This window comes from Mizuhopecten yessoensis, unplaced genomic scaffold, assembly GCF_002113885.1.
Source record: "Mizuhopecten yessoensis strain PY_sf001 unplaced genomic scaffold, ASM211388v2 scaffold11101, whole genome shotgun sequence".
NCBI lineage: Eukaryota > Metazoa > Mollusca > Bivalvia > Pectinida > Pectinidae > Mizuhopecten > Mizuhopecten yessoensis.
This window is the reverse complement of record NW_018408880.1, coordinates 1,239,378-1,267,237: the sequence shown is the minus strand read 5'-3', so window position 1 is coordinate 1,267,237 and position 27,860 is coordinate 1,239,378. Positions and strand designations below refer to the sequence as shown.

Below are 27,860 nucleotides of genomic sequence, written 5' to 3'. Positions count from 1 at the left end.
CCCCCCCCCCCCCCCCATATTTACATAAATACTAAATACGGTATTCAAACTCAGGACCTCAGACTGTTATACTATCACTCTTACCTACTGAGCTACCTTAAGTAACCGGAAATGTCTGGGCCCAACTGTACTACAGTTATCTCCAGATGGAGACTATAAACAAAAAACTGCAGTGGGGCAGGGATCCTTAAGTCTAGTTGATTTTAGAAGCCTGGGGCAGTGGCTTCAAGAAACCCCCCACCCTGAGAATTTTCTTCAAAAACCATGTATTTTCACCATTTTCCTCATTTTTTTCCCACATGGAAACTACCCCTGGAAATTTGGAAACCCCCCTAGGTAGGTCTCCGGATCTGCCACTGTGGGGATATTAATTTCTAACAAATGATTGTGCATAAATTTCTAATTCTTGAAAACATAACAATTTCATGAATATTAATAATGTTAAAACAACTTACAAAATATAACTGATTACAAATTTTTTCGACTGAAATAATTGTATACTAGTCACAAAGAAATGTCTTTTGAAGTTTTAAAAAATGTAATAAAAGTTTTTACAAATAATTTTTAATATAACAAAAACAATAGAACAAAACATATTTGGAGGAAGATAATATATATATGAAATTCAAATCACAATAAATGTCCCTAAAGTTTTAGGATTATAATAGAAATATTCAACAATTTAATGATACGGTTAAATCCAAAAGCATTGGGTACATTAGCATAGATATGTGAAGTTGTTCTGTGAGGGTTGATTAAGATCGGCTAGACCATTGATACGAGGTCTCGTGTTGATTTAAAGGAATTCTAAACCAATGAAATTGAGTTTAATGTTTGTTTGTAGAAGTCTGTTATCAAACAGAGATCGAAGGTAATGAATGAGGTTCGTATGAATTGGTGTTGGCCAGGAACGCAAACGTTTTCACGACCTTGAATAGCGTGTTGGTGTTACAGGAGACAGTTGTACCGTATAAACACACGATGTTTGTCGGTACCGAGAGAAATAAAGCTAGTCATTTTTTTTTAAAGCGTTATAAGACTTTCTCAATTCCTGTATACCATTGTATAATGTTCCTACGCGCCATTGTGTAGCTAGGGATCATTATGTCTGCTAAATATACACGGGGAACAATGAAAACTCTGGGGCAGTTCTATGGAAGGTATGGTGGAGGGTTTCTCAGCTTTAATTACTTATATGTCACAGATTTCATTCTCTGCTGTTAACCTTCACAGGCGCGGTTGTCGCTGCTGTAAGTAGGACTGTGTGTCAAGAACTGGTAAAGTTTCCGGTAAGAATATCAAAATTTACCAAACATTAATGAAAATGGAGGCATCTTGTTTGACTACTGGAATGTGTTGAGTCTGGCGGTGGTTTATTGTGTATTATATAATAAAGAGGTGGACAGTGATACATAAGTAAAGAAAGGGAGATAATCATTTGGAGGACACCAAGTCGTCAGAGATCATTAGTGGCTGTTATTCGTAAAGAGGTCAGAGTTCATCAGAGGTCATTGGTGATCATTGTAATCAGCAGAGGTCAACAGTTCATCAGAAGTCATCAGAGGTCATCAGAGGTCTTTGGTAATTGTTGGAGTTCAACAGAGGTCAGAGTTCATCAGAAATCATCAGAGGTCTTTGTGAATTGTTAGAGTTCAGCAGAGGTCAAGAGTTCATCAGAAGTCAGCAGAGGTCTTTGGTAATCGTTGGAGTTCAACAGAGGTCAGCGTTCATCAGAAGTCGTAATAATCAGAAGCATCAGTGGTGATCATTGTTGTTCCACAGAGGTCAAGGTTCAACAGAGGTCAGGGTTCATACTCAAATTTTGAAACTGGAATCTAGCGTTGTCAGCTTCCCTAAGACGGATTTCATCAAAAAGGTCATTACATTTTGAGGAAGTTTTGAAGATCTTTAATTCTATAGAATGATAGATATGTGAAACTCGCTTACTCCAAAACCACTATGTTCAACCAAATGATCTATACATAATTATATTTTATAAGAATTGTAAATCAAATTGCTATAAGATTAATATTTGCGATAATTAAAGAGTTATAGTGTCTATTAAATGAAATAATAGTGACCATATTTAGGAATCCATTTTGTATTTATTTTAGAGGTTGAATCTGGAATTCAATTTTAAGAAAATGTGGTATTACGATTAGGGTAAAGTATATTCATTTACCAATTTTAACTCCGACCTTGAGAATTGTGATGAAGGTTGTTAAAATCACATTTTTCGGATAGGTTCATTGTATACTTAACATCATTCTATAGATCATTCTGATGTAATTTGTCAAAGAAAAGCTTTCCATATTATGCCAAAAACATCTGCCTGGATTGTTAAGTAAAAATTGAACACAATTGAAGCTGATTAAAGCATAATCAATTTTTGTCACAGGTACATAAAATCTGTTAGGGAATTTTAACTACACAAGGAGGACATTAGCGGGGATTCAGTCAGCTGACATCATTGAAAAATTAAACACTTGATAGATTTTTCAAACACTATGACCAAAATAATACATCATTGTACTTGAGACTGTGAACCGTGATGCAGGTTTATTATGCTTACAGGAAAACTTATAAAAAAGCCACATAGAATAACATTTTAAGTGATTTATATGAAAACATTAATTCTGTTTTAAATTTATGGTAGAGAGTCGGAAGAATGAAATGGACCATGCCATATTAAAAAAACTAGTACTAATTTTACAGATGAAAAAACCTGTCAATTAAAGTACTGTGTACGCAAGCATCAGGTCGGAATATATATTAGTGTCGGTGTCACATTCTTAGGCAGTCTTATATCACGGACGAAGGAGTAAGTGTTGAGCAACTGTAGGTTGCAAAGGATTATCTCTGCTATTATACAAGGACTCTGTATGTGGACAATCTGTGGCAATTATCAAGTGCCCAGTGCAGTTTTTCTGACAAAGGATTTACGGAAAATCTTTTCACCAGAGTTTGGTCATGTGACGCAAAGTTTATTTGAACGGGTAGGTGACAAATGTGATTAGGTGGTTTAGAAATTTCCTGATACGTTAAGTTATCAAATTTATTTGATACTATTAATACACTGTGTACATAGGGATTTCGGAGGTTTGTGTATTATGTAGGATATTCACATTCTATATTCAAGATAATACGGCTCATCCCCCGACAACCGAACCACTCTTGGATACCGGACTATTCAAAACATGATAATTTAAACATCAAGGTGTGAAGTGAGACTGGTTTAGGAACTTTGATATTTAGATACTTTTTGTTATTCTGTGCAATTGATAAACGTAGCTGCCGTGGAATACTGGTACGATATTTCTGTGACTTGGAAGAAGGATCGTAGTTACATAACCTAACTGTTAAGAGGGAAGTTACAAAAATATATTGTGTCATAAGGAAACTGGATTAGAACATTTCCATATCAAACAACATCAAAGGATCACAGGTTTGTCGACACCAAACATCACCAGACTGTTTCCATGGTGATGGTTCTATCAAAATAGTGAAGTATGAAGTATCTTAATAATTGAAAAATTGAATGGTACTCTTCAATTTTAAGATTTCCATGTGTACTTGAGACTTTAAAAGATATCAACCATCTACCAGGTGGACAGAATCCCTTGATGTTAGCCCATGTGTTTCTCCTAACGTATTTCACAAAATTCCACCATTTTGACAGGACAAATGCTATTGAAATGATTGATTAATGATGTTATTTTGATATACAATTGATCATTTCTAAAATCAGCATTTATCACGAAGTTGATATCTTCTGTGTCAAAATACTTTTAAGAAAATGTGATAAAATGGACATTTATAAATGAAAGCCAAGCTTGTTCAGATAACAGAAAACGCTGGGCGAAACTTTGCATCTGTGTACCTTCTATGACTTGATAAAAACCTGCGACTTGTGGTTTTGCAAACACTGCTAATAAACCTGACAGGGTCTGACAGTATCGTGTGGATTTAGTTTCCGTCAATACATTTGTGCAGTACATGGAAAAAATCCCACCTTGCCAAAACTGTTCGGATACTGCCTGAAGCATTGACAAAGGAATTTGGAGATTAAAATTCTTTTCCCGGTCGGAGATGCCGACGAGGTGAAAGCAGTCACTACTTATACGGGGTTAAAGACTTTGAGCAGACCAACAGTGAGTCTGTTAATGTTAATAACTTGCCCCACATGATGCAGATAGTCTGGGAAAAAAGTCTGTATCAGCAAAAAGCTTGTGGAAGATAGGGCAATAACCTTGTGGTTCCAAGTGTCAAACAGACTGTGACCAAATTGGTGTGACTGAGGCTTGTGGTTGATAGGAACATTTAACTGGAGTACTTATATACAAAAACTTGGTAATTGTATTTAAAAGAGGTTTCTTTAGAGCGTGGAAAAACATGTCCCTGTAGAAAAGGTAAGAGTTTCATAGTTCTTTAAGTATGTTTAGAAATAAAATAAATTGAAATAGTAAATATTTCTTTATTTTTAAATCAGTTTTGAAAAACTCTCTTTAAAATCTTAAAATAATGATAAATGTTACCCTTAATATAAAAAAAATCGTAATGGACTGTTAATGTGTTTGAATGAGAAAAAATAATGAATATTTTGTCTAAATGTACACATATGTAAATTAAATAATGATGTTTTTCTGATATGTAAATTAAATGATGATGACGTTTTTCTGACTAAGACAGACAAGACTGTAATGACACATTTAGACACAACTTTGCAGATCTAGACAAGTTATATGTAAAACAGTCGTAAGTGCCTTGAATCAACCAATTAGTACATTTTTATAGTTATATGTGGTAATTCCTTTCTTGTATATTTTAACAACATTAAATGTTTGTAAGACAGATACACTGTGAAACCATAATTAGAAACAAGTCTCAGATCGTGTTTCTGGAGCGTGATATTTATTTAATGTCTTTGAAGATGTCAAGTTACACAGCAGTTAAAAATGGAGTTCACCTACGTAAACTTATAATAGAAGGTGATTAATGTTGGTGTCCTTTTTCTGTTTTTCTAGGGGTCTTTATGCCACCAAACATATATCTTAGCAGAATATTCCATCTAGTAAAATTTGCATTTTGCAAAACCTTAGTGTCTTAGTTCTAATATTAACTTACATTAGAGTCACTATATTGATAGTTGGATTATAAATAAAGGTGTATTTGAATTCTTTTTTTCCTGTAAGGAAAACCTGCATTGTCCAGGGGAGGCTAAAATTAAGACCCCAAAAAACTCCAAAAATCACTAAATTTTACATACATGTTTAAGGATGTATGCTATGTATCACTATGATATGAATCTCCTTGACAAAAGATTTCAACTTAATAAACGGCCATTGTAGTATTGGATCTTTTTTCATAATAACGATGTGGACCTCAGTTAGTTAATTTATGATACTGTTGAAAATCACACAAGATTACATGTGTTGATAGCATTGATTAAAAATAAAAGGGTGATAACTCAAATGAAAATCCCATTTACATGTATAATGCATCAGATAGCGATATAAATGATATTACTTTATCTTAATACTCTTGCTGTGTGTGCAATCAATAATTCCCAGTATGGGTATACATAGTAAGTGTTGATGGCACACACTGGGGTAGCAATAAAATAATATATCTTCGCCTTAAGGATCCCTGTCCCACTGCAGGTAAAACACTAGAGAACTCCACTGTAGTTTTTCATATAAAGAGTAACCTCCCCTTAATTTTATTTAGGATATAATTGTAGCAGAGATAGTCCAGGATACTTAAAAAGAATGTAAAGCCCAATCAATCAATCAATCAATCAATTAATTAATCCAGGACATCAGCCCCATCAATCAATCAATCAATTAATAATCCAGGACATCAGCCCCATCAATCAATCAATCAATTAATTAATCCAGGACATCAGCCCCATCAATCAATTGATCGATAATCAATCAATCAATCCAAGATACTTCAGTTGTTCATGAAGCTCGGTCGGTTAACATATTGAGGCCCAGGGTTTGAATCCCGCAGGGTATACTTTTCTTTACAGAAAAGATTTATCAAAGCTAAAGTTGTGCCAGAAAAATTAGTTTCAAATGCACAATTTCAGTTTTTGGCAGTGGTACAGGGATCCTTAATATTCTAGCTATATGTAAAACCAGTAATTCCCAATATAAGTAGCTAGTGTTGATTGCACGCATTGGGTGGAGTGAGCTTAGTGCGTTGCGTTGAGATTTCCAGGTCAGATCATCCTATGTAAACAAAACAACCAGTGTAGACGTATCACCTAGGAGGAGTCGTAAACCTGAAATAGAAAGGAGTTACAGACGGATAAATTAAAATATTGAGGCCAATTCGAACCTTAAACAGCGTGATTGACATATGTTGACTTTAAAATTTTCCTTCATTGAATATTAAAATACATTTGTAGATCTGGTTTTAGGAGAAAACCTGCTGACATGTCTTCAGATCTCTTTAGCTGTCTTTCATGCTTTCATGGCCGTCTGTCTTTAAAGATTTCCCGTCTTTCTTATAAGATATCTTGTAATTTCCAACTGCATGTCATACGATGCGTTTTATTTTCTGAACATCTATCTGAAGTATTCTGACTACATTTCTAACAAGATTTTTTGCCCTTTCTGACTACCTGTTATGCTGTATTTGACCTCAAATAAGCTACCTCCTCACTTTGGCAAACTGGGAACAGGGTAGGTGACTGCAATTAAGCCCCCTCCCCATTTTCGTTTTTCTTTCTGCTGTAAGATTTATTGTCTTTTTTGGCTGCCTGGCTTATGGGAAAGCTTTTCAAAAAGTTTTTTGACCTCTTAAGATGTGCTTGAATGTGTTTTCCAATTTCCTATACAATAGTTTTTCTAAGACGACTGTCTGTCTTGGAGACACGGTAGTCTAGTGGTAGGACTCCGGGCTCGTGACCAAAGGGTTGCGAGTTCGAGACACGTATTGGCACTGTTATGTATCTTTGAGCAAGACACTTTACTCTGCTTGTTCCAGTCTATCTAGCTGTAAATGAGTATGTGGTTTGTTAGCGCCTTACTGGCAGCACCGGCTGTATGCTCCCCTGGAGGAAGATAAGAGAGAGAAACATCAGAGGAAGGAATATGACATCTTCTTAGTGCAGACACATTGGGATTTCAAAAGAAAATCCTAAATTAACAATTTTCGTGATATATTACTGCATTAATCACAATTTAAGAAATCCATTTCTGAATTTCCATGCGTGGAAAGTGAGTTTTTTTGGGGGGGGGGGGGGTTTAAGTGTTTTTTTTATCTTCCTACAAAATTTTAAAAAAAGTGTAAAAAGGCTGTTCCATGTAAACTAACATTTCTTAAATCATTGCATAAGCTTTAAAGCAGTAGACATCTATAGACCAAAGAAAATCTACAGAATGATGTGTGTGTTTGATTCAGACTCTGATAATGAAAAGTCAATCTTGACTCAATACAATCTGGAACCATTCAGAGGCCATATATTGTCTTGTATTTTCTTCAAACTCTGATAAAGAAAATTCAGGGACTCGCAGGGATAGAAGTTCGGAATGTGGTAGTAAATTTGGGGTCAAAAGTTTTCAGAAGTTTGATAAAAAAATAGAATTTGTGTGGCTACTACACAACAGAGCTGATAACATTGAAAACAGTTGGTCAATGATTTGTCAGCTTAATGATGAGATTGACGAAATTTTCATTTTTTCTTAATTAATGCATTATATATTTAAATATTGCTGGAAGTGTATATTTTGTTCAGATGATCATTTTCAATCTATTTATTTGGTTTTAATTTGGAATTTTCACAATTTTGAAAATATCTTTGAAACAAGAACTCAAATTAACTTGTTAATGTAAGCTGATCAGGAATTGAACAACTTGGGTTTGGTTTATGCTTAAAGATCTCCTGATAATCTCCATAACATTAGTAGTAAAGCTTTGTCCCCTTAAAACATTCAAAATTACAAATACTGTCATCAAAACAACTTTTGAATTACATAAATGTTATTTGTAATTTCATTGCCAGATTTTAGTCTTTAAAGTTTTATCTATCTGCAAATATTCTGTGATTCGATATTGAAATCTCCGGCCAGGAGATTTGAAATATTTGACTTTTGATGTGCAGAGGACTAAACGAGGGATGGTCGATTATATCATTATAGTCTGAAAGTGATTTAATTGTCACCCTTGGATATGTGTGTACAACAGTTAATGGGTTCAGGTACATTTTGGTTGTCACTTCAAAGAACGGTACGTTATCCTGTTCTTGAGTGAAGAAAATACCACAAATATATCACTTATAGATAGGTATCACGTTATTCTCACTTGGCTCTTGATCCGGCAGTGTTTTCAATCCAAAGTAAATCTTACGTCTGTACGGGGGATTGATCATGAGCCAAAATTTCATTTCTAATGAATTCACGTTATGTTACTTCAGTGCAATCTAATTTGATAGATTTTTTATTTTTTCAATATAATGAAAAATACTTTTATTACTAAAACAAGCCTATATGCAAGGTTTCTCTGTAAATTCTATTTTTTTAATGGAATATAAAAATACTTTTATTAGCAGAGTGGGGTCTTTCCATAACTTGCATGCATTTTATAAGATGAAATATACTTATTACATGAGGTTTGTGATGTGTGTTTAATGATTGAATATGACCAAAGGTAGATTCCTTGTCTTGTTCTATTCAAAGTTTTATCTTTTAAAATTTCAAAGAGTAAAAAAATAATAGATATTTCAAAATTAAAGTGTTGTATGTGCATTTGTCATTCATATGGTTGTTGTTAATGTCTATTTCTGTTTATTTTGTTTGTAATATAAGGATATTATACCATTTTACTGGTTTATACACAGTATACCTGTAATTTGTGTTCAACTTATCTTCCTTAAGGAATGTATGTTACCATATTCATCTGTTATTTGTCTTTGAGTTGTCTTCCTTAAGGATATATGCCACCTTACACAGTTTACCTGTGGTTTTTGCTTAAGTTATCTTCCTTAAGGATGTATAATATCTGATGCAAAACACCTGTTACCTGTCATTGAGTTATCTCCCTTAATGATATATTTTACCTTACACAATATACCAGTTATTTGTGTAGGGGTTATCTCCCTTAAGGATATCTACCTTACACAATATACCTGTTATTTGTGTAAGACGTATCTCCCTTAAGGATATATTCTACGTTACACAATATACCTGTTATTTGTGTAAGAGTTATCTCCCTGAAGGATATATTCTACCTTACACAATATACCTGTTATTTGTGTAAGACGTATCTCCCTTAAGGATATATTTTACCTTACACAATATACCAGTTATTTGTGTAAGGGTTATCTCCCTTAAGGATATCTACCTTACACAATATACCTGTTATTTGTGTAAGAGTTATCTCCCTTTAATGATACATCACTATAGAAACAGTAGGTCAGATCATCGTAGTGCTTATAATGCTGGATGATACATTTTTAAACTCTAATTACTATTTGATAAAAAATCCTAGATGTATGAAGTATTCAGATTGTCATACTTTCATTAGAGGATTAGATTATTAGGCCCTTTTTTGCTCCAAGGTGTAAAATAGGGAAAATCCTTTTTTTTTCAAATTGGGTGAAACCTGAGGCTTTCTGAGGGTTTTGCACTAGCTTGAAAATCCTGAGAGTGGACTTATCCTACACCCCTAGGTCACAATGAAAGATTTCCATCACCGGAATGAGCTCATAGGCATAACATTTGTTACATTTTCCATATGGCTGCATCAGAATATTCCCAATTTTGTGATGTCCTTATGATGATGTTCCATTGTGATACACTTCACGTAAATGAAATGGGGTGCTAAATAAAAAAAATCTTATACCACTTTCTAGTACACCACTATTCTGCCCTTGACAGTTCTGTCATATGTATACACAAGAATGAGAGAGCATTTATTTATTAACCAATATAAGTGTATTTCTTACTGTAGAACTCTTTTTTCAAAGAAGAAGAATGTTCCAGTAAGGGTAGCATGTCTCCTTAACCAAATTATAATAGCCAGAGACATAAGTCCTGTTATTATAATAAACACATATTTGTATTGTTAATTTACAGCAGTGAATATTGTGAAAATCAATTACAAGCTACCTATTATACTTAACATAGAATCAATATCCTTGAGAAAGCTGGCATGTAGTGACCAAAGACATGCAGATGTTTGGGTATAATTTGCTCATTATAATGGTAATTGATAACAAACTTGAACAAGACTTTCCTTCAACATGGTTGGCAGAAAGATGAATACGGGACCAAAGACTTGCAGCAGGTGTTGGGGTGTATTGGAAATTTTAGTGATTTTAACTCATTCCACACTGAAATTTCATAATGAACTATTCCAACCTTTGAATTGGAAGAGTTCAAATGTGTCCACAGGGGTGAATCAGTTGATGTTAACAAAAAAAATGGAAAAGGTTTTTTTCTGACACGGTTAGCAAATCAATATACAGTGACCATGAACATGTTTTTGAGGTAAATTCCTTAGCCGCAGTGAATGTAAACAAGGTTTCAAATAGTAAGTGCACTTTGCAAGGCTCCATTTCAACATGCCAAATATGACTTATATTGGTGGAATACAAAATGACACTTTCGACTCCAAGTTTTGGATATTGCGTCTGTTATTAGTTACAGTTGATTTTGATAAATATTCTTTGCTGTTTTAATATCAATTGATTTTCTTTTGTTAAATTTCATTTCAACGATTTCTTTCAAAGGTGAAACATGACAGAAAATAAATATACAACAGGACTCCTGGATAGGCCTGTATAAGTTCTCTCCTAATTTAGAGTGTATAGTGGTAGTTCAAATAAGGAACTAAAAATGAAATTTGGAATTGATATAAAATTTCGGTTTATTAAAAACAACACCAACCTTTAGGAGGCCAGCGATGAATTTCAGTACTAGAGTTGCTACGGAGAAGTAAATGTTTATAAATAGGTCCAGGGACCTGGCAACCATTTCACCAACACGTTGAGTATGCCGAGAGCTTAACTCAAACTTAACTCATTCAACCCTGACATTTCATATTGAACTATTCCTACCTTTGAACTGGAAGAGTTCAAATGTGTCTTCAGGGGTGAATGAGTTTAATTCCTATAGGAACTCGAGCTCAAACTAAACTTGAGTTTAAAACAAACAGGCAGTTAGAAACGAGGTTGTAGGGGGGTGATAACGCACGAACGAAAATTTGTGTGGAAATTTAATGATTTCGTGGGGTCTCGGCTTTACGGCGTATTATGTTTTGTCTTCTGACAAGATCAATGACTTTTTTGAAATTAACAAAACATTTTATCACACCTTCATTGTTTTATTACATATTCTTAATCAATATACATGTTTTTCTTTTCCTAGGTGCATACTTAAAGCATGAACCATGTTGATTTAGTTTTGCACATAACAAAGCACATATTGTATCATTTCCTAAATCAGATCTCCCTTCTGTCTGGATCTTCTTCAACATGGAAATGTTCTCTCAGAGTCAGCATTACTCACTGAAAGTACCAAACATGCCTTCATTAGCCTACACAACACACCAAACCTAAGATCATTCTCAAAGGGTTCTTTAACTGCATGCCTTTTGATATCGTACGTAGCACCCGAAGCTACCGAAAAATGATTGGTACACAGTTTACAATAGGCATGATCGGGTCCAATATTACTCTTCTGAAGCATGTCATACTTATTCCCACGAAGCATTGTAATTACAGGCATACTTTTTCTTTTTTGACGATGCCATGAACACTAAAATAACGAACGTTTTCTCGAGTTAGAAGCCATTTGTGAAAGTGAAATGACAAGCGCTACGATATGGATTATATGCATTGTAGTAACAGTGAACAGTACTCAACTTTTGAATTTGCCAGGCTGGTTCCGAAACAGGGACGCCATTGTGAAAACAAATCACTTAGTAAATGGACTTTACCTATAACTGAAAGCTAAACTTCCGAGAGACACGAACGGAACATTTCCGGAAGTACGGAGATCCTAATAAAAGACGCGGATGCGGGTGATTGCGGGTCATATTTACGGAATGCGGGAGATACGTATGACCCGTGCGGGTCATAAGATCGTCGCGGGTGATAGGCTCATTTTGCGGGTGTGACCCGCAGAATGCGGGTCATTTAGCAGGTATGATTGAACTACAATTGATATGGGTGGGCTTATTACAGGACAACTAAATATCATGTGTTAGCATTTCTATTGAACTACAATTGATATGGATGGGCTTATGAATAGACAATGTAATAGCATGTGTTAGCATTTCTACAGAACTACAAAATATATGGGTGGGCTTATTACCAGGCATGGGCTTATCGCCAGATAAATATGGGAAATGATTAGAAACTAGTTTTCAGGATTTTGGTTATATGAGAAATGTACAGCTCATTCGTCAGGTTGACTAAGTGTGACGACTTTGAAGGTAGATTTAGATATTGTCTGTAGAACAGATTTCACACTGGTACAGAGAAAGGATTCAAGTCGATGAAGATATTTCAAAAGCTTTTCATTATTTCACATTCTAAAATTATGAGTGATCTGGCCTGAGGTTTACAGATTATACAGTCTTTTATGCGAGAAATCTTTCTTGACAGTCCTTACAGACAAATATAGGTCATGTGATCCTAGCAAACATCGTACACTTAATTTTCATCTCGTATATTTGCAGTACTGTAATTGATACACATACTTAAGTTCCACTCATTATGTTTGTAAGCATTTGTGTCCATAATCCCAACTCGAAGTGAGTAAATATTTGAAATAAAACATTTTATCATGTAGACTACAAAACAGATAAACGGATATAAACTCCCGAAACCGAAAACTTCATATTTGGAATCAAGGTCAATTTCAGGAGTGTTTAGCATACATAATGTGGGAGGTAGGTATTGTGTAGAAATATTTTATGTAAATAGTTACGTCTCGGGTAAAAAAAACTGCAGCAGCAGAGGAAGTTTAATTTTTGTTTCGGGTCAAAATAAAGACTAATACCATTTGGCTTTGTTTTGCAAAGATATCATTTAAGCTTAATAACTGTTTAACTGGAATGCAATCACTTGAAAATTCCTGTATTAAAAAAAGATAAATGGATGTCTTTCCTTTAAATGCTCATCTTTAGAGCCATATATAAGTAGTTTTAGGCAGTGAATTTAAATTTTTTGAAAATACCATGTTAGTATTTCTATCAACATGTCATTAATTAGTATCTGGTATTGTACAATAAAAACTGTTGTTTAAAACATTTTAGCTTAACCACATATATTTTATACAAACTTTTAAGCAGTTTATCAAAAAATATATATAAAAGTCTAGATAATATATTTGACAACGTTCATAATGCACTGTTGTACTGGTTGTCATGAGTTTGACTCCTAAAGGATCCCAATACCTGACTGCCAAAAACCTTAACTATAACTATACATTAAAAACTATTATTTCTGAAAAGAAAAACACATCTCATGAAAAATCAACATATATTAAACAAAGCTTCAGACTTATTCAAAACTAAATTAAGGGAAGGTTATTGTATGTACAAAAAATAGTGGAACTCTTCTGTGTTTTGTCAGCATTGGGATAGGGATCCTGAAGTATTTTTGAGAACACAGTGCCAAGGCATTTCAGATGGTTGGGTGGCACTTTGGAACGGTATTAGTCTTAAACCAAGATGTCCGGGGTTCGATTACCGAAATAGATTTGAAAAAAGTATTTGGTTTAGTTACCTGCCCAACAACAGGAGGTTTCGTTTTGTAATTTGGTTTAGTTACCTGTCCACCAACAGGAGGTTTCGGTTTGTAATTTGGTTTAGTTACCTGTCCAACAACAGGAGGTTTCGTTTTGTAATTTGGTTTAGTTACCTGCCCATGCCACCAACAGGAGGTTTCGTTTTGTAATTTGGTTTAGTTACCTGTCCACCAACAGGAGGTTTTGTTTTGTAATTTGGTTTAGTTACCTGCCCACCAACAGGAGGTTTCATTTTGTAATTTGGTTTAGTTACCTGCCCACCAACAGGAGGTTTTGTTTTGTAATTTGGTTTAGTTACCTGTCCAACAACAGGAGGTTTGTGATTAATACAGTTTAGTAAAAATCTCTTGTATTGTAAAATAAATATTTTGAATTGAAGCTTTTAAATATTTCATGAATTATAGATAAAAATTAATCTGTTATGTAACAATTGAAATAATAGGCAAAAAATGTGCAGGGAAGTAAGGATAAAATGGACCTGATTTAGAACAACATGGGCCTGCATGCTGACAAATCTATCACGGTGTATAGCTATAGATGAACCAGGTACTTGAGAGACATCAACCTGTGTAGCTATATATCTGTCTATGAGAGTCAAACTAAAGGCTAGAACTTTAAGCAATTACTACTTAAGAGAATACGTTAACTTAAAGTGTAAACATGCTTCAGTCTGTCAGTGCTCGTTTCTGTTTGTGTATGCAGGGTGTACAAATTATACGTTCTTAGCAATAGTCATAAATTTGAAGACATATTTAAGTTTGAAGTCTAAAACATTTTTAACCCTTTCATCACTGTAGGTCATAATGGATTCATCCACATCAATACATGGTAGAGTCTACCAAAGTTACAAAGGGGTGAAAGGGTTAATGACGATGAAAACTTGAAACATTTAAAACCCTCTGCAGGGGACTAAAATAAGACAAATTAGGCCTGACAATATAACACAATAGAACCTAGAAGCTTTTAAAAGCTGACATCCCACATTAAGTACCAGGACTCAAAACTACTCATCAACTTCGCTGAAATAGCCTGGCCCAGAAAGTTCCATCATCCAGGTGATTTATCACATTTACAGCTAAAATGTCAGTCTTCTGTCCACGCTATAGACTGATTAAAGCAAATGAAAGATAATGGCTGTGAAAAAATGAAAAAAATGTTAAGAATAACCAACTTCAGATATGTAGAGAGTATTAAAGAGGGTGAAAGATTTGTTGGAAAGGATTTGTGATGGTTCTTAACAAAAAGAAAAGAGTGTACCTCCATTTAAGAAAGATATCTTGGAGAGTATGTATATAGTTCTTGACATTTAGAGAGGGGAATGTCTCCATGTTAGAAAGATAATTGTTAGAAAGTGTGAAAGTGTGTTTTGGTTCTTAACATGTAAAAAGGGTTTCATGTTTGTTTGTTTGTAAAAAATATTTGTAAGAAAGTGTGTGATGGTTCTTAACATGTAGAGAGGGAAATGTCTCTATGTAAGAAAGATTGGTTAGAAAGTGTGTGATGGTTCTTAACATGTAGAGAGGGAAATGTCTCTATGTAAGAAAGATTGGTTAGAAAGTGTGTGATGGTTCTTAACATGTAGAGAGGGAAATGTCTCCATGTAAGAAAGAATTGTTAGAAAGTGTGTGATGGTTCTTAACATGTAGAGAAGGGAAATGTCTCTCTGTAAGAAAGATTTGTAAGAAAGTGTGTGATGGTTCTTAACATGTAGAGAGGGAAGTGTTTTCATGTAAAAAAGATTTGTTAGAAAGTGTGTGATGGTTTTTAACATTAAGAGAGGGAAGTGTCTCCATGTAAGAAAGATTTGTTAGAAAATTTGTGATGGTTCTTAAGTTGTAGAGAGGGAAGTGTTTCCATGTAAGAAAGATTTGTTAGAAAATGTGTGATGGTTCTTAACATGTAGAGAGGGAAGTGTTTTCATGTAAAAAAGATTTGTTAGAAAGTGTGTGATGGTTTTTAACATTAAGAGAGGGAAGTGTCTCCATGTAAGAAAGATTTGTTAGAAAATTTGTGATGGTTCTTAACATGTAGAGAGGGAAATGTCTCTATGTAAGAAAGAATTGTTAGAAAATTTGTGATGGTTCTTAATTTGTAGAGAGGCAAGTGTTTCCATGTAAGAAAGATTTGTTAGAAAGTGTGTGATGGTTCCTAACATGTCTAGAGAGGAAACTCTTCATGGCAAAATATATTTGTTTAAGATTAGTAACATTGGCTGAATATCCCGTAAAATGTTTTCCCTTATAAAGTTGCATTATAAGGCCGGTTACGTCATCTCCAAGGTTTCATTGTTATATATACACGGATAAAAGTGATTTATATTCTACCGATAAGTTTGTGGGACGATGTCGATTTTACAGTCAATGAACTTCATGTTTTATGAGAATGAGTTGCCAGGAAACTTAACAGTTTTCTCGTTCGCGGTGAAACATCAAAAGTGGTTTAAAGTGAAGCTTGATGATTAACAGAGAGAAAATCTATAAGTGTTGGTGACATTCAATACGTGCATATTTTCAACAATAAAAAGTTGAAAATAGCATCTTAAACCTTATTTAATGATTAAAATGCACACTACTTACTCATTTTCATATTTCATGGGTAATATTAATGCCATGTTTTAAGAAAGAAAAAGCAGGAACTGAAACCAAACATATCTACTTCGAAGAACAGTGATTTCATTGAGGTCGTATAACATAGCTGTCAAACTGACCTCATTTTGACCAAATTTATCAATCTCCCTTGTGTGTCTGCATTCCAAATGAATGCTTTTTGGAGTTATTTTGATATACAAAAAGGGAAAGATAAATTGAGCAAAGCAGTTTCTGTCGCATTTCATGCATTTTCTCCCTCACTGGAGGTTTCCGAGGTTGACACATGTGGTATAATGTCATATTAGCCTGCAGGGTCGTGACCCCTAATCCTAATTACCAAACAGAGGTCAACCATCTCTGACACCCGACAAAAGCTTTTCCGATGACCAATCCGAGTTGTCTCCCATTCTGACACAATTTACTCCAACTGCTGAACAAAATTGTCCCAATCCGGGCACCATTTTGCTTTTAAATGTCTCACAAAAGTTATTGCGGTATACCACAAAAGTTGCCCTCACGCCCGGCGTCAAACATACTTGCCTTTAGAGAACTGTGGCTAAGTACTTAAAACATGGGTATACAAACATGTTGGTCATTACTTGTTCAGCCTAAGTAGGATAATATTTAGTCAGTTCAATACTTATATTTCAGTCATTGGAGATGTGGACATCAAAGATCTTAAGAAGAAGTAAAACAGTTTTATGTACCAACGATTACCACATCAATTCACATTTAAGTGGGAATGCTGTACAATGCACTCCAACTTAGAAAGTCTTTTTTATCATAATCGTGATCATTTTAAACAGTTTTTCTGACTTCTGATGAAAGCCCTGTCGGATATCTATCCATTGGTCTTTTTCTCTGGTAAATTTAAGTTATTACAGTCAGATAACCTACAATCAGCACTATGAAATGTGGGATCAAAATTTTGGGATTAGCTTATTTCAAGGACATAGGAAAATTACTGTAAATATTTGTGTATTGTGCACACTCCTGTATAGCGCGCAGGTACTTTTTGGGTGAAAAATTAAGGGGGGGGAAAAGTTTTGAAAAAAAAAAGAAATTGGAAAAAAATCGAAAAAATGTCAAGTTGGACTGATAGCACCAACCAGGTAGGTGTATAACTTAATGAAGGTTAACTAAAAAAAACAAAAAAATGAATCTGAGGCCCGTGAAAAGGATGGGAGGGTTTATTATCAAGTATGGGTTAATGAATGGGTAAACAAGGTACTGATCACTTAGGTTTTATTGTGTAAAACATTAATCCACGTCTTCTTACCGTTTGTCTAAAGCTATACCTTCACTTGAGATTATTATCATTTCTTGTGTGGATTTTAGCCTGTTGACCCAGTTCATGTTGTTGTAGGTATGGATATCTGTAAGCTGTTATAGAACATAATTGATGTCGTATTTTGAAATGCTTCACTGATACATGTATAGGAAATGAGACTCAAAAACTTTTTTATATTATTTGTCAAATAAAGGAATTTCTATTGTAGAAATGCGTTTATAACCTAGAAGAGCCCCCTGCTGACAAATTATTGTACCAATCCACAATACAAACCGTCAAAAAAATACAATACCCTGGTTGAATTATAAAATTAGCATCATTGATAAATAAAGATTTCATTGTTCCACTCATAATCCTTTGCATATTATGAATATGCTTTGTTGGTTTTTAAATTGATAGCAACTGTCAATTCAAAATTGAGTTAGGCTGCCCCCTGGAAGAGAGAATCATTTATATTGATCATTACCCGCTGTGCAGGTAACATTTTTACAGGTAAATAAAAGAATTCTTGTGGTTAATTTTTTGGACAATTCACCATGTGAGACACTTTTACTTTTCAATCTTTTCAAGTTGTCACAAAGGGAGTTATGAGTTTAAACAAATATATTTCATTATTATTAAAAAATTGGGTCAGAAAATATATCATAAATTCTTAGGTCGTGTTTAACCAGCATAGCTCTGTTCCATAAATGTGGATTGATTAGTTAATTAAAATTACTGCAAAGGACTTTTAAAGAGACTGTAAAATTCTGAAATGTGAACTTCAATGAAAACATTTTTTTTTCCCACAGAAATTTAGTTCCAAAGAAAAATTGATTCCATAGTCATTAGATATCAATCTGGTATTGTGAATATTATATTTAATATTTGTTATTCAGCTCTTGTACCTTCACTCATTCACCCCTAAAAACACATTTGAACTCTCCCAATTCAAAGGTTGGATTAGTCAATTATGAAATTTCAGGGGTGAATGAGTTATGGTCTAACACTGGATATTAGCCTTACCATATTTGATGTAACAATGACACCAGGCACAGGTAAATGATGACTGGGCATCACTAGTTAGACACGAGTCAAACCTCAAACAACATACACCTTATATTTTGTTTCTGGGTTTTTTCGTTCGCAGCACACACAAGAAAGTTTCTTTATCTACCGTCCAAGATGAATTCCCAATCAATAAAGCAGTATATGTTTTTTAAAGATTGGTCCCTTTATCAGTATAGATACAATAATTACACTTACTACAACACAATTTTTGTGGCAGGAGTTGTATCTAAACTAACCAGAAGATCAGTTTCCAGGAATTCTTTAATATTGAAAGATCAAATTTGAATTTGAATTTTGTTTTTAATTCAAATCTTCAGTATACTCTTTTTAGAACAGGCACCCTAATATTACACAAACTACGGTAATTAATAGATTCAAAACTCACTTTCTATACATTAGCAGCCATTTTATAAGAGCAGGCATCCTTATCACACAAACTACGGTAATTAATAGATTCAAAACTCATTTTCTGTACATTAGTAGCCATTTAATAAGAGCAGGTATCCTTATCACACAAACTACGGTAATTAATAGATTCAAAACTCACTTTCTATACATTAGCAGCCAATTACTAAGAGCAGGTATCCTTATCACACAAACTACGGTAATTAATAGATTCAAAACTCACTAAGTAAACAAGCCCTTTTTTAGGAATATTTTGCGAGGACTTATCAACACCTTGGCTTTACTGTACAGGAATGTACTATGTGTTGTTGGTATAGTTCAATGCATTACATTAAGTGGATATGAAAATATTCAAATTATTGGATGATGCATATTTCTGATGGAGTTAAACAATTACCGTATACACTTCAACGACTGCTAGAATGGAGTGTGTTGCCGTAACCACGATAAGCCATGAAAGTAGGTCACAAAGGTGAAAGTTGTATGTAAGAAAAAGGCGTTAAGTAATGTGATTAATGCTTTGTGTCTTCATTCCTAATGGGTAGATTTAACAGGTGTTCTGGTCACCTCTAAAAACTGAGTAATATGCTTTTGTTTACGCTTTAGTTTTGTCTGCAGGTTGTGTTCGAATGATCGGAACTGTCAATATTTTCGCTCCTAACAATGGAAACGTTGTGACCTGGGACTGCTTAAAAATGCAGTTATTGAATTGGAGTGTATAAATATTGACGATAATAAATGTGAAATATTTTAATCACATGTTTGTATTCGCACATTTATCTGTTGAATAGAGGAGAATTTAATTTGGCTTAAAATAGAATACGTTAATAGTTTAACAACATAGGCACAGAACGGATATTGTTGTGACAGTTTGTTGCGCTTTAATACTGTGTTGTTGACCGTATTTTATGGGTTCATGGCCTATTAACTGAGAAAGAGTTGACTTTTGGCCTTTATGTTGAGCGTTCCTCTAATTGAGGAAGGTTATGAGTTGTGTCCCCTGACCGAGACAAACCAAAGTCTGAAGAACTGGTACTTTCTGCTCCCTGCTTGACGTTCAGTTTTAAGTGAGAGGCGGTAAGGACTGGCCAGTTTGTTGACAGTATAATGTGAATGACTGGACAGACGTTTGGTACCTTGTCCAGAGTAGGGCGTTTCAGTGAGATTGCACTATAAAGTGCCCATCGAGTGCGCAACAATTTCACACAATCTTTGCTGTTGCTAGGACGGAAAACCCAAACAAACCATGTAGTTTTTGCTGGAAGACTTTAGATAACTTTATATTTCGTGTACATTAAATTCCCCGACCTGATCTGTCTGTAGTTACACAGGAGGACATTAGAGTGTTCTTTTTAATGTGTATATTTTATGTAGTATATAAAAATTTGTGTGATACTCAAATTTGTGACTGATGCCAAATGCAAATGTATGTGAAAACAAAATATCTTTCAAAACAGAAGTGATCAAATGTATCTAAATCCATCACATTACATTTCGGTGAACCCTATTAAAATAACTTCTGTTATTCACACTTTTTTGATTTTTGAATAATTTTAAATGGGTGTCAATTTTCCAAATAAAGCTTCAAAAATTACAAGGAAGACCGGATACACAGAATTTTCTCAAAAACAAGAGCTTTAAAGTAACTGAAAATGAATTGCATTGACATAATATTTTTTTTATGTCATTTCCTCTACTTCCGAAGAAGCAAGATGGATGAAACTTGAATCCATCGTTGACTTTCGCCCTTGAAGAAGGCCAGGAGGCCGAAATATTGTGACGAAGAGTGACAAATGATTTGTTATTAAAAATGAAGTAAAATTCGATTTTTCCAGAAATTTTGGATAAAAATCCTCATGGTTATCTAAATAAAACATGCCAATCACTAATGTTCAACATGCAATTTGGAGGCCAGGAGGTCTGGATGGATGTATAGACAGTTTGAACCTTGGTGTGCTAGAAACCACCTTTGTGTGCTAGAAACCACCTTGGTGTGCTAGAAACCACCTTGGTGCTAGAAACCTTGGTGCTAGAAACCTTGGTGTGCTAGAAAACCTTGGTGTGCTAGAAACCTTGGTGTGCTAGAAACCTTGGTGTGCTAGAAACATTGGTGTGCTAGAAACATTGGTGTGCTAGAAACCTTGGTGTGCTAGAAACCTTGGTGTGCTAGAAACCTTGGTGTGCTAGAAACATTGGTGTGCTAGAAACCTTGGTGTGCTAGAAACCTTGGTGTGCTAGAAACCTTGGTGTGCTAGAAACCTTGGTGTGCTAGAAACCTTGGTGTGCTAGAAACATTGGTGTGCTAGAAACCTTGGTGTGCTAGAAACCTTGGTGTGCTAGAAACCTTGGTGTGCTAGAAACCTTGGTGTGCTAGAAACATTGGTGTGCTAGAAACCTTGGTGTGCTAGAAACCTTGGTGTGCTAGAAACCTTGGTGTGCTAGAAACCTTGGTGTGCTAGAAACCTTGGTGTGCTAGAAACCTTGGTGTGCTAGAAACCTTGGTGTGCTAGAAACCTTGGTGTGCTAGAAACCTTGGTGTGCTAGAAACCTTGGTGTGCTAGAAACCTTGGTGTGCTAGAAACCTTGGTGTGCTAGAAACCTTGGTGTACTAGAAACCTTGGTGTGCTAGAAACCTTGGTGTACTAGAAACCTTGGTGTGCTAGAAACCTTGGTGTACTAGAAACCTTGGTGTGCTAGAAACCTTGGTGTACTAGAAACCTTGGTGTGCTAGAAACCTTGGTGTACTAGAAACCTTGGTGTGCTAGAAACCTTGGTGTACTAGAAACCTTGGTGTGCTAGAAACCTTGGTGTACTAGAAACCTTGATGTGCTAGAAACCTTGGTGTGCTAGAAACCTTGGTGTACTAGAAACCTTGGTGTGCTAGAAACCACCTTGGTGCTAGAAACCTTGGTGTGCTAGAAACCTTGGTGTGCTAGAAACCTTGGTGTGCTAGAAACCACCTTGGTGTGCTAGAAAGCACTGGTTTGACTCCCTGTGTTGGGGGCTGCTTGTGTGACAGACTGCTAATCAGGGGCTTAACCCTTTCATCGCTATGTTACTTTAGTAGACTCTACCATGCATTGATCTGGATGAGTTCATTATGGTCTACAGTGATGTAAAGGTTAAAATAATGGCATACATGTTTGTTTTGGGGTAGGGCCTTGGTGAATGGATCACATGTTTGTATGTGAAATAAATTAAAGAGCAGTTGGAGAGATATTATCTCAAAATTAAATAATATATATAAATAAGACATTGATGTTTTACCTCTAAAACATTATAGTGAGTTATTGGTAAGAATTTAAATACTGATCAAAGCTAGTATATCAGGTCAAATATATGTTTTTGAAATATCCCGCTAAGTGCAGCCTGGGGCAGATAATGTTTAAACACACAAATCTTACATAATGTTTTTCTCCACAGGAAACACAAAGTTAATTGATGGTGTGCGTGATGTGATCCTTTTCAATAAAATGCAAACATGGTTGAAGGATCAATGCAAAAGTCTGAAATAAATCACCATTACTGGGTGCTTTGGTTTACCCCATACTGCTGGTGTGAAATGGGGACTGTCTTTCATAGTGGAAGTTCTGCATGCCTTTCTTTCACGTGTAAAAGTCGTAAATTTCCTGGGTCAAGATTAAACGACCGTGTCATATAATGGAAACCTGACACTACACTTGGTTACATTAAGTTATAGTTCGCAAAGAAGTGGAAGGAAGACTAGTAGCACAGGAATTATAATACCTTAACTTTTACACTTTGTGCATTATTTTTTAATAACATTTGCAAAATTGGATGTTTACAATGGAAATTTCGATGTCAAAACTGGTTTGGTTCCAATTGTTCTGCTCGCAAAATCTGCTTATAACCTTCACTTTCAAAGGATTGCATTTCGTTGAATAAATCTTTCATCAGATTTTAGTCATAGAAGTATATAATTATTGTGCAGATGGGTGTATCATTTTGTTTAGTTTAAATCATATCAGAAGAATAACAAATAAAATATTTGCCATAAAAAGCATTTTGAATTCAGAGTAAAAAAAATCCAACTCAAATTTTCCTTTTTTTTCCATTAAATACTTTGTTTGAATGTTCAATAATTTATTATATTACAGGTAAATTTGTTGAACATTGAAAAAAAAATAGAGCATGTTTATTCTGACTGAAATCAAATTGAAATTATTGTTAATTGAAATTTTCTGTTTGTACACAGCAAATAATTCACTACCACAGTTGACCTGCTATAAGCCCATGCTCACTGTTAAGCCCACCCTGTCTGTGTTAAGGTAGAGAGTCCCATGCTCACTGTTAAGCTTACCTTGTCTGTGTTAAGGTAGACAGTCCCATGCTCACTGTTAAGCCCCCTCTGTCTGTGTTAAGGTAGAAAGTCCCATGCTCACTGTTAAGCCCACCCTGTCTGTGTTAAGGTGGAGAGTCCCATGCTCACTGTTAAGCCCCCTATGTCTGTGTTAAGGTGGAGAGTCCCATGCTCACTGGTAAGCCCCCTATGTCTGTGTTAAGGTAGAGAGTCCCATGCTCACTGTTAAGCCTACCCTGTCTGTGTTAAGGTAGAGAGTCCCAGTGCTCACTGTTAAGCCTACCCTGTCTGTGTTAAGGTAGAGAATCCCAGTGCTCAATGTTATACCTCCTATAAAGAACAGTTCCAATGTGGATGGCTTTACCAGACCTGGAGTTGCTTACTAATTTAGTGACTACAGCAAAGTGCTCTACAGTAAAACCTTGTTATACTACCACCAGTTGTCCACGTAAACGTTAGTGTTGTAAAGGGGTTTGATGATATATCAAGGGGAAAATGGATAAGATAACTTTTCAACATTTTCATTAGTAGTGGGAAACCCTCTGTCTTAAAGAAGTATGTAAAAGGTCTCAAACCTCCCCCCCACTCCCCAAACCCTCCTACCATTCCCTCCCACCTGTCACTGTCAGTTTCCCTTGCGTCAGACGTCTTTGATCAGCACAATATGGTAACAAATTTATCCTGCAATAAGCCCAGGGGGCCAATACATAATCTCTGACTCAAGGTAGTGGGTGGGGCGATTGTAGGAAACTGAAATAGCATTTGGTAGCATTTTATCTGAACTGTGTTTGATACATGGGCTTATCACTGGACATGGGCTTACAGGTGGATACATATGGTATTTCCTTCTTAAGGATATAGGACATCAGGAATAGACAAGCATGTTCTAAATCATATTTAAACAGCAGCGTAATTTGTTTGCTAAGTTGATTATTTCCAGATTTACCTGTAATATATTAATATTATCCTGCATGTATCTTATTATTGCCGATTTCGATTCCACCAATTATCGCCCTGTAAGGTATTTGTAAAATACCATAATTTTAAATGTCGTTCATGGCTTTTAATATTTTAAAGCAAACATGTCAAAATTGGTACATATTAAAAGTTATAATAAAAATATAATTGAAATTTTGAAAGAAGTCAATCATTTGTAAATATTTGCCATTGCAAATAGAAGTATGACTAGGTAAATTTTTAATATCATTTTCAACCAGATTAGACCTATCAGATCCTTGTGCTACTGCCAGAAACTGTAACTACACATTGAAAACAGTTATTTCTCAATAATTCCGGTGAGACTGTAGCTTTGATAAATTGTTTCTGAAAAGAAAACCATACCTTTTGGGAATTTTCTGAAAAAATGATAAAGATGAAAAAAATAATAATCAAAAGTAGTGTTCTGAAGGTAAAAATTGAGCTGGCTAGACCGAGATTCGAACCCTGTCCGATTTGCTCTGACAAATTGGCAGCTTGCTGGTCAATGTAAGCAAAATTAAGGGGAGGTTACTGTGTATACAAAAAACTACAGGAACCCACGTAACACAATAAAACTTTAGAGACCAAGTGAAGGCACTCTGGTTTGTGATCCTATAAAGAGGTTTTACAGCAGGGGATATTGGTAATGAACAATGTTTTACTTTTACGATTCTCCTACATTACTATCCAATTAAAATATCATAAAAATTGGACTCATCGTAACTTTAATTGAAATGTAGCCAGACTTGATATGAATTAGAGTTCAAATGATTTTCTCAAGAGAGCTTAAGATTTAAAAGTGTAAACAGCGTTGATTGAAGATGTTGATAATATTCTTGTACACATGGAGATTTTCGTAACCTTCATTAAATAATCTGAGTGGATTTCAGGCTATTCTATGGTTTTAATTTTGAAAGATCCTTGCCGAAACTCCATTTTAGAAATAAACATATATGGTATAAAAAATTTGATTACAGCTAAATCAATGCCTTTTATTTATGTATTAAAACTTAACAAAACTGTTTGTAAATGTGAAGATTGTTATTTTAAAAAAGGTTTTGATTCCAATAACATTGTGGACAAAAAATGGTCTATATAGAGGCACATGTGATCTTTATAGACATGTGGTCTTTATAGACAGGTGGTCTTAATAGACAGATTATCTTAATAGACAGGTGGTCTGCATAGACAGGTGGTCTGTATATACAGGTGATCTTTATGGACAGATGATCTTTAAAGACAGATGATCTTTATAGACAGGTGGTCTTTATAGAAAATTGGTCTGTATAGACAGGTGGTCTTATTATATGAACTTGAATATTTCAAAGTGACAATTTCTATTTTCCCTTCTACAAAATCATTCTGGAAGTAATTTAGAAACCAAAAGTGCTTGGGAAAAACAAGATATCGTTATCATATAGTTCAAGGCCAAGGATACTGACAAGAAACCAGTTTTTGCCGAGTAGATATATATTATGTATCGGGTACTGATTATCAGCAAGTCTTATCACTACCTTACCTGTTGAAGAATCTCGGTAAGTTATGGTCAAGCCTGGTGTTAAGTGACCCTTACTGGTGTTATTTGTCACACAGAGATGTGTGAAGTAGCGTAATATTACAGCTATGGGTTGGGAGGACAGACACCCTATCCAATACTTCGTTACATTTATACGTGCAATTTGTCAATCTTTACATTGTATTGGCTCAAATACCTGTCAAAATATTCACTAATTTTATTCTGAGGTTGTAAAGTATTGGTTATCGAAAATTCTTGAAAAGGGTTCGTGCAAACTCTGGCAGCTAGCTATTATGGTTGTGACCCAGTCTGGAGCACATGTATGTGTTGAATCAGAGATAAAAAATTATCCACGAAAAACAGGATCCCACAAACTATTTAACTGTTTAGTAAATCTTAAAAAAAGAATAGTGACTGCATAAAAAAGACTTTTGTAGTACATGTATTGTGTATAAATATACATTTACTGCAAAAATCTTTTTTCATTAAATAGAAATACACACACAGACGTGTATTATGAAGCCTGCGTTTATGCAGATATAGATTTCTTCAAATTTTAAACAGGTCCTTTAATGATCATAGCTGTTAATAGGACGTTAAACACAAACAAACAAACTCTTTGTCCACTGTGATCTTAATTCGACATTTTTGATAGCCCGTCTGATCGTTTCATGTCTAGCTGTCTATGAATCTCACAAGCATATATTCCGTCTTTGCGTATTAAGGAGTTATCTTCTCTTGGGAGCAGGTATTGATTGTTACGTCATTGGTTTGTGTGAGAAAATTATGTCGTTTTCTCAAAAATTGATGCCGTAACTCTCACAAACCAATGACATAACAATCAATACCTCCTCCCAAGAGAAGATAACTCTGCAATACGCAAAGACGGAATAGCATTGACGGACTGTATTACAAGACCAAAAATAGGACTTTAAGTCACAAGGTTGCCATCAACATTAAAAAAACATCCCTTGAATAAAACATTAATAAATTGGGAAATTTGAGACGAAAATCATTCGAAAAGACCAGAGCTCAGTCCTAATTGAGAAGTAAATATACAATATACCGAAATAGCATTTCCCCTATTGCTGTCAAATTGATGGAAATACTTTTTCAGAGATTTGAGATTTTAATCAGGTAGAAAATTGCTCAGGATTTGAATAGGTCAAAAAGAAAATAACATGTTACACCTGAACTGAACACCTTTCCCCTATCACACCTGTAATTAAAGTGACATTTACCTGTTAAGATATATATACATATATATATATAATCACTGCTAACAATGTCAAGGATATTTATACAATAAAACTACATTTTAAGTTCAAGAGAAACTTTTGAAATATTGACGGTTTCAAGGTTGTTTTTTAACCAGGAAGATTCTCAAATTTCATTTAACTCGATTCAGTAAGATCTGAGTTGTAGTGACTGGATTTCTCGACAATATCATTAGCATCAGTAATTATCAATATCTCTGACTTGTTATAACAAATATATATTCAGGATAATTCATCTGGTATGTGTTAGTTGAACAAACCATTTTCTTTTGGCATTTTTTCAGTCAGTATATTGGTTTGAAGATTTTTCATATACCGTGAATATTTGGGTATTGTGTGCACTTGTGTATAATGCACAGGTACTTTTTTTTAGATTTTTTCTTTTTTTTTTTAGATTTTTTTAGATTTCTTTTTAAATATTGAGATTTGTATAATGTTCTGTTTTATGGAAAATGATTTTGAAATAAGAAAAAAGTACTAATAAAACTTCATAGGATAAGCATACCTTTGTATAGTCTCCAAGTTAATACATAATGTACTATCATAGTCCATTGAATTATACTCTTTAGAATATGTTTGGGTGACCCAGTGATGGAGGCCTAGGGAAAGTGATTGTAGATGGTCAGACACCTTAACCACCCAGCAGCCACTGCAGCCCCTCCTCCCTCCCC

The 27,860-nt window shown here is 34.7% G+C and overlaps 1 protein-coding gene across 22 annotated transcripts in view; it reads left to right on the top strand.

Annotated features, from left to right (window-relative positions):
- Window positions 1–27,860, top strand: part of LOC110465752 (cytosolic carboxypeptidase 2-like) — a 182,256-nt gene that overhangs the window by 89,126 nt on the left and 65,270 nt on the right. Inside the window, exon 1 of one of the 22 annotated variants that reach the window (XM_021521814.1) lies at window positions 4,322–4,409. The exons of 20 other annotated variants lie outside the window; for them this stretch is intronic. The gene's annotated coding sequence lies outside the window, so the exon portion shown is untranslated. Of the gene's footprint in view, window positions 1–4,321; window positions 4,410–27,860 lie in introns of those variants that run through there. One more of the 22 variants, XM_021521817.1, reaches the window with a different exon arrangement.